This window comes from Ochotona princeps, chromosome 28, assembly GCF_030435755.1.
Source record: "Ochotona princeps isolate mOchPri1 chromosome 28, mOchPri1.hap1, whole genome shotgun sequence".
Classification (NCBI taxonomy): Eukaryota; Metazoa; Chordata; class Mammalia; order Lagomorpha; family Ochotonidae; genus Ochotona; species Ochotona princeps.
This window is the reverse complement of record NC_080859.1, coordinates 3,435,221-3,454,553: the sequence shown is the minus strand read 5'-3', so window position 1 is coordinate 3,454,553 and position 19,333 is coordinate 3,435,221.

Below are 19,333 nucleotides of genomic sequence, written 5' to 3'. Positions count from 1 at the left end.
ATAGATGGAAAAATCTCTCTCTGAAACTCAAAGAAAATAAATCTTTGTTCAAAAAAATTTACAGTGACATAGTGTTAGCAAATCAATTCATCTGAACCCGATAGCAACTTCACAGAAGGGAGGTGAGTGACTTACTCAGGCCTCAAAGGAAGGCAGGTGCCGGCAAGTGCTCACGCCTGCCTTCGGATCCGCCCACTTCCACCGGGGCCTCCTTTGCAGTAGCTGAAAGTAAAGAGGAACATTCTGTTATCCCAGAGCTGTCCGGGGACCACAGAGCTCTGTGCTGCAGCCAGGAATTCACTTCCGGGAAGTCACATCACAATCCAAAGTCTGGAAGAATCACGGCCGTCAAAGACGCTGGACAACCTTGACAGCGACGGTAAGTATCACTGAAGAAGTAAGCATTCCACAAAAAATGAATGCTCCTAAAAACAGTAAGCAGTGACTGGCATTGCCACCTGCAACAGTGGTATTACACGTGGCCATCAGGTGAGCCCTGGCTGTTCTCCGTCCAATCCAATTCCCTGCAAATGCACCTGGGAAGGCCGAAGAGCTGAAGTGCCGGGGACCCTGCGCCCACACCAAAGACCTGGGTACAGTGACAGGTTTCAGGCCTCTGGTTGCAGCTTGGCCCAGTCTTAGCTATTCGGAGAATGAGTCATGGATGGAATCTCAGTCTCAATCTCCTTCGCCCTCTTATTTAAGAAAAAAAAAACAAAAAACACCTTGACTGGGAAATCCCACACAAGCAAACACCTGGGGACGGGGCCCAAAAATCCAGTTACTGCAGCTCAAGGGTCTGGAACTACTGAGTGTCCAATTAACAATTTAAGAAGCCTTCTGGGTTTCAAACCAAGGGAATATCATTCAGGCATTGATTACCAGGGTGCTGTTGGGAATGTGAGCGAGAGAACATTATCTGAACACTGGCAACTGAAAAATAAACAAAAAAAACAACAAAAACCAAAAACAAAGAAAGCCTCCATAACCCAAAGACTCGGAAAAGCCAAGGAGAAAAGCGCCCTGAGCCCGCCATTGCTGTGCCCCTCTGAGTGCCAGAATAGAGCAAAAGCTGGAGCTGCTACATGGCACTGAGCCAGCAACCCAGAGCCCTCGAAGCCCAGGAGTACCCACTGCTGCCGCTGCTGCAGGCTCACACCCTGCCTGAGCAGGCCCTCCTGCTCCCACTGCAGCCATGCCGGACACAGCGCAGGGAGAGGGAGCACAGCTCTGCCCTCCTTCCTACCTTCTGGTTTCCCACCATGATGACTCCAAAGGGAAAGCCGGCAGGCACAGGGGTCTGAAGAAGTACAGAGCACATGCTTCAAGCCCTTGGAGATGCAGAAACTGCATCAAACATCAGCAAAATCAGCAGCACTGGTTCCAAGCTCAGACTACTGCTGCCTCCTTCCCGGGTTAATGCCGCTCACCAGAATCCTCTCCAGCCCCTTTTCAAAGGGCTGAGCGTGCCGTCTCAGGCTCAGGTGAGGCTAAGACGGAGCCCACGTGAGCTCAGCCATCGTCTTTAGAAGGGTGGGAGCCCTGATACAATCTACAAAAGCCCTCTCCCATTTTGCTGTTGGCAAATGCCCCTTGCAAACCTGCAGGTCAAGGTCACTCTGGACTGCCAACGTTCTGGTCCCAAGGCAGACCTGAAGCATGAGACTCTGACCTCCCCTTCTATTTTGGCCCACTCAAAAGTGATTACAATTCTGCCTGGGAGGAGCAGAGAGGCAGGCTGTTATTACAGAAGGCTGGGAGATCACCAGGTGCTTTGTGTTGTTGGCATGTGTTGCTAATTCCTGCTGCCTTCAAGCCACAAATGAGAGCAAGCAGTTTGTGTGGGTCTCATCACCTGCCCGGGATAATCTGGTTCCAGTTGTCAGCTAATGCGCATGCTTGGAAGGCTGCAGGAGGCGGCCCCAGGATGTGGGCTCCTAGCACCCACGTGGCAGACCCAGAGGGAGATTCTGGCTCCTCAGTTCTGCCTGGCTCAATTCAGACCGTGCGATCATCTGGGAAGTAAACCAATGGATGGAATCTCTCTCTTTCTCTCTCTCTCTCTCTCTCTCTCCCCCTCTTTTAACGTGTGTTTCAAATACATTTTTTATAAAGTAGGTAAGCTCTGACTGAATAACCTTGTAGTCTCCGCAAATGATAGGTGTTTCCATTTTGTCAATATGAGCACTTGCTTTCTTGACTCCTCCCGCCAGCAAACTTACGAAACTCCCAGCTGTTTCAAGGGTCTTTTCTCCCTGGAGCTGTCTGCCCCATTATCTCTTGGCATCCATCTCCTGTGTGGACAGGTATTTCAGGGTATCTGGGAGTGAAGAAGGTTTGAGTCCTGCACCTTGACAGGCAGCGTGCTGCTGGCCTGGGAAGAAAGGCCCCACATCCCTCACACGTGGCTCTCGGTAAATCCTGGGCAACCAGGGAAGTGGGGTGTTTGAGGAAGGGGCACTTTATAATACTGAGATCAGTGGCTGGGGTGGATGGGCCACAGGTCACAGGCAATGAATGGAAGGTCCTATTTGCCAGTTCTAACTGTGCTATAGGGAGTAATCTTTGTCTTTGACATGCAAAATACAGCTCTGCAAACCAGCTGGCAGCTGCCTTTCTAGCTTATGCACGAGACGCGAACATCCTAAAAGTGAAGGGGAGGAGGACAGGGCAGACAGGGAGGAAGAGCTGCAGGAGCAGTAAGCTTCCGCAAAGCTGGAGCTGGGTTTCCTGTGCCGGGGGTGGTGATGGGCTTCAGGCTGAGGTCATTCAGGCAACCAGACACAGTGATGGAAGCTGGGGCGAGGAATATCTGTGACTGAGTGTGGTGGTTTGGTGGGGTAGGGGATTTACTGAGAACAAGCAGGCTTCTGGGAAATGACTCTGGCTACCCCAAATGAGCAAGACAAAAGCCAACCCCCACACTTCATGAGGTTCTACTAGCCATCCTGTGCAGAACACCTCCTCTGCAGGAACTGTTCAACACTGGCCTTCTTGGCACCCTGCGCCCCACACTGCTCCTTCCAACACACACTGGGGTGCATGTTGTACACCACTATCACACAGGTGTGAAAGGGGCAACGGAGGGCCGCCAACTCAGCTGAGATGGGCCACATGCAAGTGACAGCCTGGACTGGCCACTGGGCATGCTGACTCCAGAGCTCACCATCATGTCTCTCCCCCGTCAATCCTCCTGCCCTGCTCCCTAGTTGACAGATCAGGAAACAAGCTGAGAAGGTGCAGAGTTTGCTCGCTGGGAGATGTGGCTGATGGAGTAAGGATTCAGACCAGGCCATCTCACACCCACTGGATCACCTGTCCCCAGAAAGCACTGTGGCACCCAGTAAGGACATACGCAAGGCAAGGAAAAGTCATAAAACTGGCTTCAGCACTGGTCTGATGGGATTGTTTTTGGCTGGCAAAGGTGTCCTATGGTCCCAAGTCCTCCCTCCCACAAGATGAGTTTTCCACGTGGGATGCCCATTAGAATCAGGAATCAAAAACAAGGTCGCGCCTTCCCCAGCTTCAAAGAGAAGAGGAGCTGAGAGGCTGCAGTGGCGGGTGGTAGCATCCAAGATAAGACCCTGTTTCCCATTTAAACAAACAAACAAAAAAAACAGCATTCGGTCCCCTGCTCGTCAAATTGCAAAACTAACGCTCCCTGAGGTCCTCCTTAGGCACTGCCTACCTCATCTTTCCTTCATATCTCAGCTCAAAAGAATTCAGCTGGAGAATTACAACAGGAAAACCCAAAAGTGAGTAAAAGTTCTCTTGGGGAAAAAGGATTCTGAAACGGGGACAAGTTTACTTGCCTGGGATTTTATTTCCTCATTCCAGAAACAATGACCCCCAACAGTCAAGATTAGCTTGGACAAAACCATAAATGAAGAGTGCCCCAACCCCCATCCCTGACCCCTCCACGCACACACAGCTGCCTCCCTCAGTGATCATGGGATTTCCAGCTGCTTGGAGCTTCTGCTTGCTTTCTCTCTCTCTCTCTCTTCCTCTCTCTCTCTCTTTCCCTCCTTTTCTCTTCCGCCCTACCCCTCTCTCTCATACATACACACACACTCAAAACACTAACATTGATGACTGGGGAGTACCCTTCTAATTAAGTGAGATCACGTGGCTCACGACTTAGATATGGAACACCTGGTTGCCTTGCTGCCCGACTTACATCAAGACCAGTCCAGCAGGGCCCAGGACTCACAGAAAGCCAGTGCTAGCCAGCTACAGTGTTGGGTTCAATTGGCAATTGGATAGAGCAATACATCTACAGGCTAAATGTATGTAGAATTGGGCTGTGACTGGCTGAATCACAGCCACCCTCTCTTTCTTTCTCCCAAATGTCTGTCTTCTCTGTCCACTCTCTCTTAATTAAGTCACAATCTACCCCTCACGTATTCTCCCTGGCGTCTCACTCCCTCCTCACCCTCTTGCCTGCACTGAGGTTTGTCCGAAAACATGATCCTTTGGGCTGTCCAGGTAAACAGACACAGCCTCTCACCACGGCTTGCAATCATCCCAGAACACGCAGCTGCAGACCCTACCCTCCTCTCTCGGCAAAGAGCCCACCTGGCATTATCCTCTGCTGCTGCCTGTCTTTCCACTCAGAGTAACCCCTGAGATCTGCTATGTGTGACCTAGGCAGTGGATAGAGAGGGAAGTGCTGGACGCTGGACGTGTCCCAGACAGCTCTAGATCTAGACATTCACAAAGTCAACCTCCCTGTCCTGCTAGCGCTAAGATGTCATCTTGGAAAGTTTCAATGGCAGCAGGCCCAGGGAGCCAAGCATGCATTCATCAGAAGCAGATACTGTCTCTGACCTGAAAACTCCCTGAGCATTATTGCAGAGCACCAGGGTCAAGGAATCCAAAGCCAGAGCTGCTCTGATCAGCACAAAACCACTTGCTACAGAGAAGGTATTTTTGACCTCTTTAACTCAAGTAGCTCTGTCTTTGCAGAGCAGGCTGATTGTTACAATGCTTTGAGCTTTGGTAGAGGCAAATTCAAGAAACTGTCATTCTCCACTTCCTGTTCTGTGTTCAGTCTGCACCACACAGTGGCTCCGACAGACGTGAGCAAAGCCTGACTGGGGACAGGATCCAGCGTAAGTTCCTATGCCAGGGACCAGGAAGATGTGATGAGGTCCTGCAGTAGCCAGTTAAGGAAACAATCCAGGCAAGTGGTGATAATTCTGTTCCAAACTAAAACTTGCAAAACAATTGAAGGAAGAATGGGAAGCTGGTGAATGTTCAAAAAAATCTGATAAAAATGCCAATTCTTTATCTATAAGCCAAAAGTAAGATGTTACTCAATTGTTTGGTGGGTGGGGGAGCAGCAGATAAAGGGTCCAGGTTCCAAGAAATCGTACAAATAAAGTTGATTTCAATGGAAAACTAAATATATCAACCCCCCCAATTTTACCCATGACACATCTCCCCCACAAACACAATGTTCTGCTCTTTTCCTTGTAATAGTGATACTTCGGCATTACATTTATCTAATTAATTCATCATTACATTTATCTAAGTAATTACACTGATAATGATATTTGCTTTGTCTGCTCCCAATAAGAGGGGGTCAGCATTGTAGTTAAGACAGGTCAAGTTGTCCCCTGCCAACATGAGCATCCCATAATTGAGCGCTGGTTCCAGTTTCAGCTCCCTGCTAAGGCGCCTGGGAAAGCAGTGGAAGATGGTCCTGGTGCCTGAGCCCCTGACACCACACGTGAGACCAGGAGCCCGGGATCCTGGCTTGCTCCACCCTTTTGGGCAGTGAGCCAGCAGCTAGATGTCTTCTCTCATTTGTTCTCTCTTGCACTCTGTCACATCTCTCAAATAATAAATCAATCTCCAGTCATCTAGCCAGACAATCCTGTGAGAAGGGCCTTCGGTGTAAGGCATCCCTTGCTAGACCATTGGAACCTCCGCTGCTACAGCAGTGGGTGTCCGTTGGCAACATACAGCAGAGGAAGACCTACAGGAGACAGGCTAGCTCCACAACCCCCAAGGACTTCTGGCGTTGAGTTCACACTCAATCCTAGATGATATCATCTACTTCTATGATTCTTATGAACTGTTTCCAAACTGATGTCTCCAGCCAGGGCCATCCCTAGGGTATTGGAGACACGGTTTTTGCCTATCTCTGTCTGAATAAACAATATAAGTCACCCAAGCTCAGCCTGTCAGCACCATTCCAGTGGCTCAGTTTCACACAATTCTAATCAAGAAAGATCCTGCTGGGCAACCAAGGGACTTGCCCGAGAAGGTTCCATCTATGGGTCCACTGCCAGTCCTTGCTGTGCCAAGCACCAGAGGGACACTGAAAACACGGAGAAAGTGGCTCCAAGGTCCAGGGCCATGAAAGTACAAGGCTGGGCAGGCAGCCTACTTGTCCTGGCTGAGGAAATACTGTCTCTAGCCTTGACCTCTGCCCCAAATTTCAAACTTGTCAGAAGTCACCCACTTCCCAGCATACACTCCATGGTGACATGTGTGCCTTTGCCTTCCTCAGTCACTCTCACATATATGCATAGACATGGATGCTACCATGAGAAGAAGACTGGGCCCCAAACACACGGAGGACCTTAAACCCAAGTCGTAAGCGGATGGTACCATGAGGGCAGAAACATGATCCAATTACAGCGTTTAGGACGTGGGTCTGGGCGGGAGCCTGGATCACTGGGACTGCAACTTCAGAGGTGCAAAGTCCCAAGACAGTCATCATCACACCAGCCTCTCTCTGCCTCAGCTGGCTGGCTGGACTTCTCCTGATGTGCTCTGCTGATGTCATATGCCACCCTCTTCAGAAGCCCAATCAAGGGACTAATCTTGGACTTGCACCTTAAAACTTTTTCTCATTAGGAAGCTAATTTCTTTGGCTGTTACACACCTGAGTGGTGCAACCCAAATGCTGGGTATGCCCATCCTTTCTAGCAGGTCACCAACGGAAAAACTCCATGGTGCCAGAACCATCTCTATCAGCACAGGGGTGGGAAAGCGAAGGTGGGGAGGAGCGGAGGCGGAGGGAAGCTTTCTAGTGTCCCCTTATCAGTGACCCCATTTAAAAATAGAACCTCATTTAACTTCATTTTGTCTTAAATTTGCTACTGAAAGCAGAGAAGGAAAAGTTCTCTTCCTCTACACCCAGAATGAGACATAGCTGATGCCCTGGACCAACCAGATACAACATCAATGGAAATACACAGCTGAGACAAGCCACCCTGCCCCCATCCCCTGCTCCCCCCAGCCACATCCACGGACAGAAACAACTCCCAGCTCCCCTGCTGCCCCAGCACCTCAGCCCTGAGGGGGACATGTCTGCTTGGCCCAGCCAGTTAAAGAGGGTCACCCCAAGGCAAATCAGGGTGTCTCAGGTTGTGGTTCTTGCCATGGTGACAGGCTCTTGGCTCTTCCAGAAATGTCTAGAAGAAGGCAGATGCCCCAATTAAAAGGAATTCATATCCCAACAGCTTCTTCCCCTTGAACCAACACCAGGAGCCTTGTGCAGTCCCGCCAGGGCACACCCCTTCTGCTGGCCATGCGGCCACTGCGCCTCCCGCCGTTGGGCTCCAGAACCACTGTGACCTTTTCCAAGTTCTCCTTTTTGAGAGATTTCCAGCTTGTGACTTCAGGACTGGCTGACGTGCCCTAGTGAAATGTCACGAATGCCTTTTGGGGTGGAGCAGCTTTCTTCGGCTACAGTTGCATATGAGCACAGCATGTGGCCGGGCCTGAGGACAGGGTGGGGAGTTGGCCGTTCAACCTGACTTCCTGCCCTATGTACACGTTCAGAAAATCACCAGCCCCATGTTTCTAACGTCCAAGACTTGTGTGGCACCAGAATATTCAGTGCTGTGTGTCCTTCCCGAAGGACAGCTCATTGCCTTCTAAACTGCTGGTTTACCTTGTCCTTCCAGAAGAATGGGCTTCAGGCCAAACTGTCCCTGAATAGATTCACAATGGACCCACAGGACCAGGGACAAAACTGAATACATCTACATTGTTAATGCTGCACCTCCCTCTATTCATTGATTTTCATATCAACTGTAAAAACAAGCAATTTGACTATGTAATAGGTTATGTCTACCTAACCAAGTTTATTCTCTTAAGCAATTCTGACATTCAGTCAATTAGAGCAACACACCAACTGATAGTCCAAACTTTCCCACCTTTCATGTCCTCAACATCTTTCCAGCTCAATGTATCTGCCACTTATTCCACTCAGCACAGCACTGTCACCTCTTCATTTATATCCACACTAAGAGACTTGATGGATCTGTTCGCGGACGAACAGGAGACAATCTTGGAATTAAATGTTCAACTAACACCTGAGGGCACAAGCTCACAGGCTGGCATCAATAATGCTGAACACTAAATGCAGACAGACAATAAAAACCTTCCCCTGCGAGGGCTCTTGAGAGAGACAAACAGAAGGTCACCCCGACATCGTCCTTCTTAGAAGACCAAGACTAATGAGAAACTTTGCTGTAGTTTGTCAAGGAATCTGAGAATAAAAAATAGCTAGCCTTTGGGGAAATAATCCGAAAGAGGTGAAACAAAGTTGTAGACTCTCGTTAAGTAGAAGAAAGAAACTGAGCTGGTGCAAGTCCAGGGCAAGATTTGCAGACTGCCGCATCCCTGCCTCAGCTGACTCGCTGCATGGGCAGCTAACTGACCAAGCCTTTGCTTCCAGGAAGGTGTCCTACAACTGGGTCCTTAAACATGCTTCAGAACAAAATGCTCCCAAGATTTGCTCTAGTCTCTGGGTGCCTCCAGGGCATTCTCCACAGACTGTCAGAGCTGTCCTTCTAAAAGGCAGCCCTGCTTCCTTGCTTACAGTCATGGCAGCTTTCCAAATGTCACACAGAACACAGATACTTGCTGCCAAGCAGGGCATGCAAGGGCATGCAGGGCTCCCTCCCCTAGCTGACAACCACCATCTCCACCATCCTGAGTCATCCACAGCTCCCAGAACTCCCCAGGCTCCCCAGTGCTGCCCTAGCCTTCTGCGCTGCCCCTTCTCCCTGGAGCACTCATCCCTCCATGGATAGCAGGGGTGCATTTGCTCAACAAGGTTTTTCTATCCTGAATGCTCAACTATGCCGCCTCCAGAATCTCCCACTAACTGCGCCCCAAACTATGCCTTACCCACTCCCTCCCTTCTCTCTGCTCCTGCAATATTGCCACATACTTGTATTACAGACTTCATTGCACCATCCTGTAATTGAAAAATGAAATTATATGTAATTTCCTTGCTATAGAGTTAAGAGGAAACATGATATAAAAGTATATAGAAATATATAAATTTGTAACAAGACTCTGTAAAACCCTTACACAAACGTGCACCATGAACCTTCCCCCATCTCTATGAGCCCTCTAAAATCACAAGCCTGGAAGTGCTTGCATCAACTCTGTTCACATCCCATTAACCCCACTCAGGTGCAGAAGAGGGAGGGGATGTTCCCTTTGGCTATGTGGCCACCTGCCAAGCTAAATTCATGGATTCTCATACTAAAAGGATGAGGGGAGAACAGATACTACAGAACACTTAACACTAAGTAACTTAAATACTACATGCAGAGAACAAAGAGACATTTACAGAGTTCAGAAAGTACTTCAAATGAAATTTTTAATCACCTAATGTTGGAAGAAGCGCCTACAGAATGCAGAGGGGAGAACGGAAACAGAACTGTGTCATAGGAACTGGTAACTTCTCTCTTGAGTTTAAAACATGACTTTAAAATAGGTCCTGGGCTTTGTAACCACTGGGCTATAAATTAGTAGATACGCATCTGCTTGGCTTGAAAGCCTCCCTTGGCAGCAAGTAGGAGAGATCAGAGTATGCAAAGTCGTTTCCTGAGACCTTAGTGCAGACAAAGTCAAGACCGCAACAGAGCCGTGCACTTTGCCAAAACGTGGCGGATTCACTAATTTCCCCAGTGGCTCCTGTACTTGAGTGTCTGAACAGCACAATCTTAAAAGAAGCAATTTACGACCTTAAAATAACCCATCAGGACTACAATGAAGTGTGTTTTTGCAACAACTGACTTCAACTTCAACTTCTACACCACCTGGATATTTGATTCTTTTCCTTGCTATCCATGTCAGAAAAGCAGGAGGCTGTGTACACCGTGAGCCGCTTGTGGACGGGGCTGAACCATCACAGCTCCCTCCTACGGGAAGCTGGGCAGGTCAGCACGGGACTAGGCTCAACCTGCCTGCAGAAATCATGGGACAGCAACTGATTCGAGGCTGCTGAGGCAGAAATCAACTCGAAGACCTAAGAGGAGAGTCTTATCTCCTGGTTGGGAGCTTTGGTAAGCTTCCCAGAGGGTGAAAAAAAATAAAAATAAATGGCCTTGACAAGAAGAGAAAGACCAACCAGTAAAAATAATGAATTATTAAAGAGAACATGAAAAAAAGGTAGAGGCACAGGGAAAGAGAAACAGGCAGGCAGGCAGAGAGCCAACTGTGGGAATACTGGAGAAAGGAAAGTAGCAGGACCCTAATGGGGCTCAAAGCCCAAAAGTGTAATCTTCAGCCCGGGGCAATGGCTCAGTTGGCTAATCTTCCTCTTCAAGCATCATGATCCCATATGGATTCCAGTTCATGTCATGGCTCCTCTGCTTCCCAACCAGCTCTGTGCTTGTGGCCTGGGAAAGCAGCAGACGATGACCCAAAGCCTTGGGACCCTGCACCTGTGTGGGAGACCTGGATGACGCCTGGTTCCCAACTTCAAATCAGCTCAACTTTGGCTGATACAGGCACCAGCCTGGCCTGCAGCTGAAGGCCCAAGCCTGGCCTGGCTGCCAATGGAGTCATGCACCAAAAGAACTACACCAAGTTGTATGAAACTTGAACGTCAAGTTCATCTGACTCAGTTTCTACGTTTGTCATACGGAAATAATAAATGCTGAGGGAACTAGTTGGCAAAGAACAATCAGAGAGAGCTGCTTCAGCAGTTGTGATGGTAATGACTGTGGTGACAACAATGACAGCTGAAGAAGTCACAACTCCACTAAGTGGTCCTTTTCCAACACTGCATCCAAATGGAATCCATGCACTCTGTGCAGGCTGGAGTATGAAGCTTCTATCGGCCATACCCAACTAGTGTAAGGGCTAATATCAAGCCAGTTTCTCTTCTTCCTCCTCTCCTGTTCTCTCTGGTCCACATGGGGTACCACGACAGAACACTGGAAGGATATACTGCAATCACTGACAGCCACCTCAGCATCCCACTGCTGGACAACAGCCTTGTCGCACAAAAACCAAGGGAGGCCAGGGACCAAGGCTGCCACTGGCTTTCTCAGCCCATTAAGACCGTCCATGGAGAAGACGCCCCTCCACTTTTCTCTCTCCTGCAGGACAAAAGTGTTCTTGGGACACAAGCCTGGCCCAGGTGAGCGTACTCTGCACCCAGCTCCTGTCAGCAGACCAGAGCTCTCTGACTTACAGCTGCATTGGACACGAGAACCTCCAGGGATTCCCAGCTTGCCACCAGGAAAGCACGGGAAGCCAGGGGGACAGGCACCAGGCTTCCCAACACCCTGAGCATACCCTTCCAAGAGACATGCAGGAAACAGATTTCTCAACAATGGCAGGGGAAAAAAAGTAATTACAAGATAAGGGTATTGGAGTACAAAAAAAGATTGATTTCTATACATAGTTTTCTTATAACATGCATTTTCTGCACTTATGAAGCCCCTTCATATGCATGGATTTCAAAAACTTCACACCAAAAATGAACTTCAATCCTAAACCTGTTTCCCATAAACTTGGTCTCTGATTCCCACTCCCCCTGGCACACGCCTGCAAAGCTTCACACTGAACCTGCTGAGGAAGCAAAGGGAAACTCCCACAAAGCAGAGTGCAAGCAGAACTCTGAGAACCACATTGAACTGACATTGAAGCAGCATTTGTGCGAATCAGGAGGAAGAGAAAGCTGTCCCAACACATAACCATCCTTGCAAGGAGACTGGAAGCTGCACTGATGCCTGCCATTCTGCTTGCTTGTCTGTTTCCAACATTTCTTAGGCAAGATACAGTCACGGTTGACTGGAGAGCCAATCATACCAGAAACAAAATCGGCCCAGGCAACTGACCAAACTCCTGTTCTTTCTGCCTGCTCCATTTCTAGCACAGGCTAAAGCACTCAAGTAGATGCAGGCTCAGCCGTGCTGATAATTTTATTCCAGTCTTGAGTGATCTATGACAAGAGGACCAGCTTCCTTCCAATTTCTCTCCTGCTTGGAGTCATGTAGATACATTAAATATCCATCTATATTTGGGGAGTGTCTCCTGTTGCTTCTGAATTTCTGTTCCCTGCACATGGCTCATGAATCTATCAACATGAACACTGGCTTGTGAACAGGAATTCTGAAGCCACACAATGGAGAATATATTTCCTGAAGCACCTGGGATCTGAGATTTTCACCTGCAGATCAATCATGGCTTGGCTTTTTGCGTGACGGGCTGCAGTCTGCTCGTGCAGTGTAGAACAGATGGGAAGACCAAGCAAGCACTCTTCCCGTGGCATTGTGCCTTGCAGAGCGAGAGCATGGTTATCCAATTGCAGCTCTAACTCTCTAGAACTGAACTTCAGTGTAGTTCAACCCCGGAAGTAGCAAAGCAGTCCAAGAAGTGATTCCCTCTGAGCTTTCCATCGGACCCTGAGGCCCCTGGTGAGCCAGAGGAGAAAGGGTATAGAACAAAGAATCTCCTGCAGAGGCTCCTCCCTCACCCAGCAATGCCTGTCAGGGCACTACCCTCAGAGCCACCCGGCAAGGGTCCTGTGAGGTGGACTGAAAGACAAGGCTCTTTTCAGCCACTCTCTAACTCCCGAAGTCTGTCCAACATTTTACACCTGGTTCCCTGCATTTTGTCTGGATTCACAGCAGGCAGCTTCCAGGAAGCTATGACCAACTGCTCTGGCAGCAGCTGAAGCCAAACCAGGCACCCCAGCTGGTGTCACCACGGCTGTTCTCCTGGAACCCAGTTGCGCACACAGTTTAAAGAAGCAGTGCTAGAACTCACTGCAGTATCCCAGCGGAGAAGGGATTCCATGAGCAAGATTTCTATCCAGTGTGGATGGGAAAATGCTGTTGGGAAGACTTCAAATCCAATGGCCAATAAACCTGCCATTCACCAGAACAATAGTCAAAATTTTAAATTAATGAACAACATGATAGCTAATCATCTGGAGGACAACCAGATGTCAAATGCGTTACTGTTTCCATTAGCTCACATTTGTATAGCATTGTATGATTTGAAAAGGTCCTCTTCCCACAAAATATCTCAATCCGCTTTTTCAGTGCTGATTATTATGCACATTTGAGACATTGGAGCCCCCACTAGATTAAAGTCCCAAAGTTAAAGAACAACACTCAACTAGATCTCTGGGCATTGGGCTGCTAGCTCAGCCTTGACCCCAGGTCTGTCATAAAAGAAGTTGTCACTTTTTCCAAAGATTCTAATATATGTTATCCTGTTTTATGCTCACACAGCTCTGTAAGACATGCATTGTGTCAACAGGCTCATTTCTACAGATGAGAAATGTATACACAGGGAGATCATGGGATTTACCCAAAGTCCTTCTCCTAATGAATGGCTATGTGCAATCCAGTGCTTCTCGGGCCTCCATCCAATGATCCTTGGGTGTTATGAAAACAGCAATCCGACCATGACCCTGTAACAGGGATAGCCAATAAAACCAAGACTCAATTGTGCAAAGCCATGCAAGAGGGATCCAAACATCTTTGACATCAGCACACCAACTTTGTGGTGAGGCTGCTGACACAAGGCCAGGTGTATTGTTCAGTTTCCAGCAGTTCTCATGAGTAGAATTTATGTGTACTGCCCTTGGCTCCTCACTGCTGGAAACTGCCATCCAGCCATGGTCCAGACCAGCCCATGCTTCACGTTCCACGCCGTACATCCTCTAGTTGATCCAATCACCACCCCTAACACTCGAGCTGCCATGAAAGGAAAATGGGATAAAAGCACCAACAACACTTGTTGGCGAGGTTGCAGGGAAAAGGGAACCCTACTCCACTGCTGGTGGGGCTGCAGGCTGGTACAGCCTCTATGGAAATCAGTATGGAGAATACTCAAACAACTCAAATTCAACATACCGTATGATCCAGCAATAGCACTCCTAGGAATATATCCAGAACACTTGTTCTATGAGAAACCAACATGCACTCCTATGTTCATAGCAGCACAATCAGTAATTGCAAAAATATGGAAACAACCAAAATGCCCATCAACAGAGGATTGGATAAGAAAGCTATGGTTCATCTACTCCATGGAATACTACTCAGCTATTAAAAAAAACAAAATGCAGTTCTTTGTGGCCAAATGGGCCAAACTGGAAACCATAATGCTAAGGGAAATGAGCCAATCCCAAAAGGTTAAATACCACATGTTTGCCTTAATTTAAGATGATATGATGTTATGTATAAAATGTTATGTTTTGAATGTTATATGTTGTGTATAAACTAAAATTGAAGTATAGGTGAGGTGGTCACAGAAGGTGGCTGGGAACCCGCATTTACTTTTAACATATTGGTTACTCATTACTATGTCAATTAATTCCATAATGATGTAAATTTTTGCTGATGGTATGTTGGAGCTTTCAATTGACTGGGATGATACTCTGCTGGCTCTGTCATCAGACCAGAGAGGGTATACCTAAGAAGCCGTTGAACTTGACGGGACAATAAGATGCTGGACTCTATGTTTGGTATACGCTTGCAATGGGGAAATCTCAACTGAACTTGAGCTGTGGTTATGCAACAAGGTGGAGGAATCCACCATGGTGGGAGGGTTTGGGGAGGGGTGGGGAGAACCCAAGTATCTATGTAACTGTGTCACATAATACAATGTAATTACTGAAGTTAAATAATAAATAATTAAAAAAAAAAAAAAAAGAAAGGAAAATGGGATCCAATCACGAACCCGGGAACTGGAGCAAGCTGCACACGGGCCAGGAACTGGAGCAAGCTGCACACTGGCCAGGAACTGGAGCAAGCTGCACACGGGCCAGGAACTGGAGCAAGCTGCACACTGGCCAGGAAGTATCTGCAGTCCCTGCTTCATGCACTGATACACTTAAAGTAGCAACTATGAACCTAGAAAGCAGGTAGTGAAGGTTCATTATTTCTTCTTGCATAACTCCTTCTCCAGCACACATGTAGACTCAGCCTCTCTATGATCAACAAAAGCAAAGTCCTTTCCTGGCTTTGGGCAAGGTCCAACTTCTAAGGGCCAAGAAACACTGTAACCAGTTGCTCCAAATCTCAGGTGAGCCCATCTTTGGATGGATGGATGGTGCAGGTGCGGGTTGGGAAAAGAGCCTGCTCACCAGGGACTGACTGGGAAGAAGTCAGGCACGGAGCAGCTCACATTCTCTCCAGCCTGAATAACTTCCCTTTCAACAGACACCTGCTTCAGTCCCAGTCAATATGCTGGAGTACAAGTAGTTGAAGCACCAGGGATTTGGGCCTTGGGAAGAAATTCAGGTCTCTCTTCACTGAACTTTCTATTATTTTTTTCCTGTTGGATGATAATCCCAGCTGTGAATTCCAAGCAAAGAAAACTGCTGGACAGCAGAGGGTGACACAAAAAACACTGGAGGCAGGGGAGAGTTTAGAGTAGGCAAGGAAACCCTATTGAAAACCCTCCTGGATGCCAGAAACTCTCACCTTTGGAAGGAGCACCTACTTCACCTCACCACAAACTTATCATGCAGCTCTGTTCCCCCATGAAAATGAACTGATACATAACTGAGAAGGAGGACCTACAGATTTTCTTGCTTTTATGGTGAAAAACATGTATTTTGAATTAGGCAGCTATTTGTTTGTTTGATCTGGTGCCAGTTGGCCTTGACGTCCACAATGAACACCGGTGTTTTGCTGTCTTCTATCTTCTTTAGCATACTCTTTGGTCAGGCGCAAGTTGAAGATGGCACATTAGTCAAGCTTGTTTCTCCGGGATGTGCTCTTCCGAGGGCATCTGGGCTGCCACTGCAGGAGGAGCATTTTGGGCCACAGGAAGGTGGATAACGTGTGGATCTTCTCGTTGCCCTGGACACCTGTTGGCATGGCCTTCTTGGCCTTCAGGGCCTTCGCTTCGGCCTTGGCTTTGAGAGGGGCAAAGGCCGCCCTCTTCATCTCCAGTGCCATCTTGATTAAAAAAAAAAGGGGGGGGGTTAGACTTAAGGATTTTCAACTGCAGATGGCTTCATCTTCATTTTGAAGGTTTCTAATTTGATTGCCTCTTGGCATGCTGTATTTTGGAAGCAGTAACATTTCTTTTTCATGACTTGATCTTCACTGCATGCCTTGGATGACCCCTAGGCCTTCAACACATGGTCTGTGATGTCTGAAGGATGCACAGTCCCTGCTAAGTGTGAGCTGGGCTATGCAGACAAAGCAGTGGAGGGGTCAGAGAGACAGAGAGTGGGAACAGCTGGGCAGGAATGCCCATGAAATCTCGCTTTACCCAGCTGATGCCACCAAAGAGAAAGAGCTGTGAAGTGGGCAGAAGGGTCAGTAATACACCACAGCCAGGGAGAAGTGGAAGGACGAGAAAACACTGCAAGTGCACTTGTCTGTTCGCCTTGGCATTTCCTCCCTTCTTAATCCTCTTCTCTCTCCTCTGTTCCACACAGATGAAAGCAGCAGAAGGCCCAGGCTTCCTTCCAAGCAAAAAGCCCTCACCTCTGGGAAGATGTGAGAAGTTCAGAAAGGCCAGTGGAACCTCATGAGCCCTCAGCAGCCCGTAGCAGGGATGCGAGGCTGTACTCCTTTACAACCCCTGACTCCTGGACACAGTTCTTCTTATTCCAATGCCTGGAACCTGGTTCTAAAGCTATTATACAGCTTCCAAAATGCTCATGCCCTCATGCCCTGGCCAAAGTCCCCAGCCTCTTCCCCTGTAGCCTTCTGGTCCTGCCACAACCTAAAATGAGGCTCTCTGGGAACCCAACTTTCACCGGCAGGACAGGAGATGTCCCTTTTTAACCAGTCCTGCTAGAAGAGGACCCAGGACTTCTCAGTTCCCAGAGATCGGCTGGCAACTACGTAGAAAGGAGATAACAGCCATGTGACAGACAGCAAGTCACTAATGCCAATTCTTGCAAGAATGAGTCCAAATACAACCACAAAGTCCTTTAGGGGCCAGCTCCCATTCTGACCCTGCCCTGTCTCCACATTGAGCAACCTCCAGGTCTCAGCCAGGGCCCAAGGAGAATAACACCCAATCTCTCCCCGCATCTAAGTCAATTCCAGTCCCCTCCAAAAGGTCCATCCTCCCGAGGATGCTCGGCACTGGCAGTCAGCAGTTCCTTGGAGCTGCATTGCATCTGACCCCAAAGACTCTTCCAGAGAGTCTGTGGGAAAGTATAATTGGAGTAACTATTTCTCAATGTGTAGCTGACTCAATCTGAAATGGCACCAAGTGTAGGGAGGCATTAGCAACCCAGTCTAACCTCTCTTATAAAGATTCGGTCCAGTTCTCAATCAGGTGAGTAGATCAAGCCAGCACATCACCTTTGCTGTGTCATCAGATCGCCTCGTATGACTTCCTGCAAGCAAGCAACTGAGCAGCACACACCTTCAGTGACCTACACCTTGCCTGATCACAAAACCAGGGATAATCCCAAGTATAACCTAATTCCCAGTGTAGTGGGGGAAAAACAGCTAGCTTTACAGAAGAAAACATCTGCCAATTGCTTACGAAACCAATGAACAATGGAGACACCTGCTTTTGTATTCAAGCTCCCCCCTCAAATACAGAAAGGATAGTATGCTTGCCTTCCACTTGGCTACATAAAAGGGTTCATTAAGTAGCTTTAGCTATCAAGAACAATCCCTGTTTTAAGAGGGACACGTGTTTGTAACCTTGGAATGGCAATCTTCTACCTAATAGGGAAAGAAAATCTTGACATCCACTTTCTACTGGAAATCTCATGATTACAGAAAAGCCTGTGACGTGCAGCTCCACTCTGGGCCTTCAAGGGAAATGCTCTCCTAAAATTCCATTTGCTCTACCTTCTCCAGTATGATGGCGCCCACAGGGATAAGAGAAGCAATGACTCTAAAAGACGGGGACCAAAGAAAATGAAGTCTGCAGGAGCCACGGGCATCCTCTCAAGCCACCCGTGGTCCCAGCAGGACTCTGCAGTCTCAGAACCAAGCACTAACGCGCCGGAGGGCAACCATGTCCCAGGATCCACATAGCTGACTTGTCTCTCTCTAAGACCTTATGGCTAAATGCAGTCCCCAATCTACTGTCTTTGGATGTGCAGCTTGAACACAGCAAGTCAGAGGGGCTGTGATGGAGCCCACAGTAGGAGGTGAAATAAGAGTCCAGTTAGGAACCCAGAAGCCTTCTCTCCCTCCTTCTCTTCCTCTGCAGGGCAGCAATGGCTTCCACTCCCATAGCCAGGTACCTTCCCGCAGCAGCCCCACATGTCTGTCCTTGAAGCTGCAGGTACTTCAGGGACATTGCTCTGGGTCTTTGGGGAGAAAACATATGGGCTCCATCACCCCCAGCAGCAAATTACTTTCTACCTGGAGGGGGTTGCAGAGCCCAGGCCAAGGCTCGGCCCAGCCCCTTGGCCCTGTCCTGTCACTCTTGATCATTACCACTGATACACCACACAGCATTAGTCAGCCTGCTTTTGTGCTACACTGTATCAAGGTGGCCCAGAAATCTGATCTCAGCATCTTTAAACCCAAGGGGGAGGCTTCTATTCTGCAGCAATCTGTAAATATTCTGGGCCAAGCAGTTCTTGTCACCGACTGACCTTGTCTGGAAGATTCAGCCTGTGTGCTAGGAATAGCAATTGCATTAACAACAATTGTTTTCATCACTGCAAGACATGCCCATGTCAGAAGCACATGGCAGACTGTAGCTTGAGCAGTCACTGGTTGCACTTGTGTACTCTTTTCAATGTCATGAGGACGTAGATAACTGTCTTCATTCTGCACAACAGCAAAACAAACTCTCCAAGAAGTGACCGACTGAGATACAAAGTGAGCGCTCTTATTCTTGCTCGCAAAGCCAATTTCTCCATCTCGGAAATGAGATAATCCTGGGGGAAACGGAGACGATGCATTGAGGCGACAAAGAGAGCCTCCAGACATAGGACAGAGACTTCCGGAAGGTCAAGAGTGAGTGAAGAGGAAGAGCCCCTTTGCCCCAAGCAGCGGGGTGCAGGACAGAATGAGTGGACCTCACACCTTGGCAGTCTTGGGTCCACACACGCCCCGTGGGGTGGGGGAGTATATAAGGACTCAATCTCTTGTACAGGAACAGAAGAATG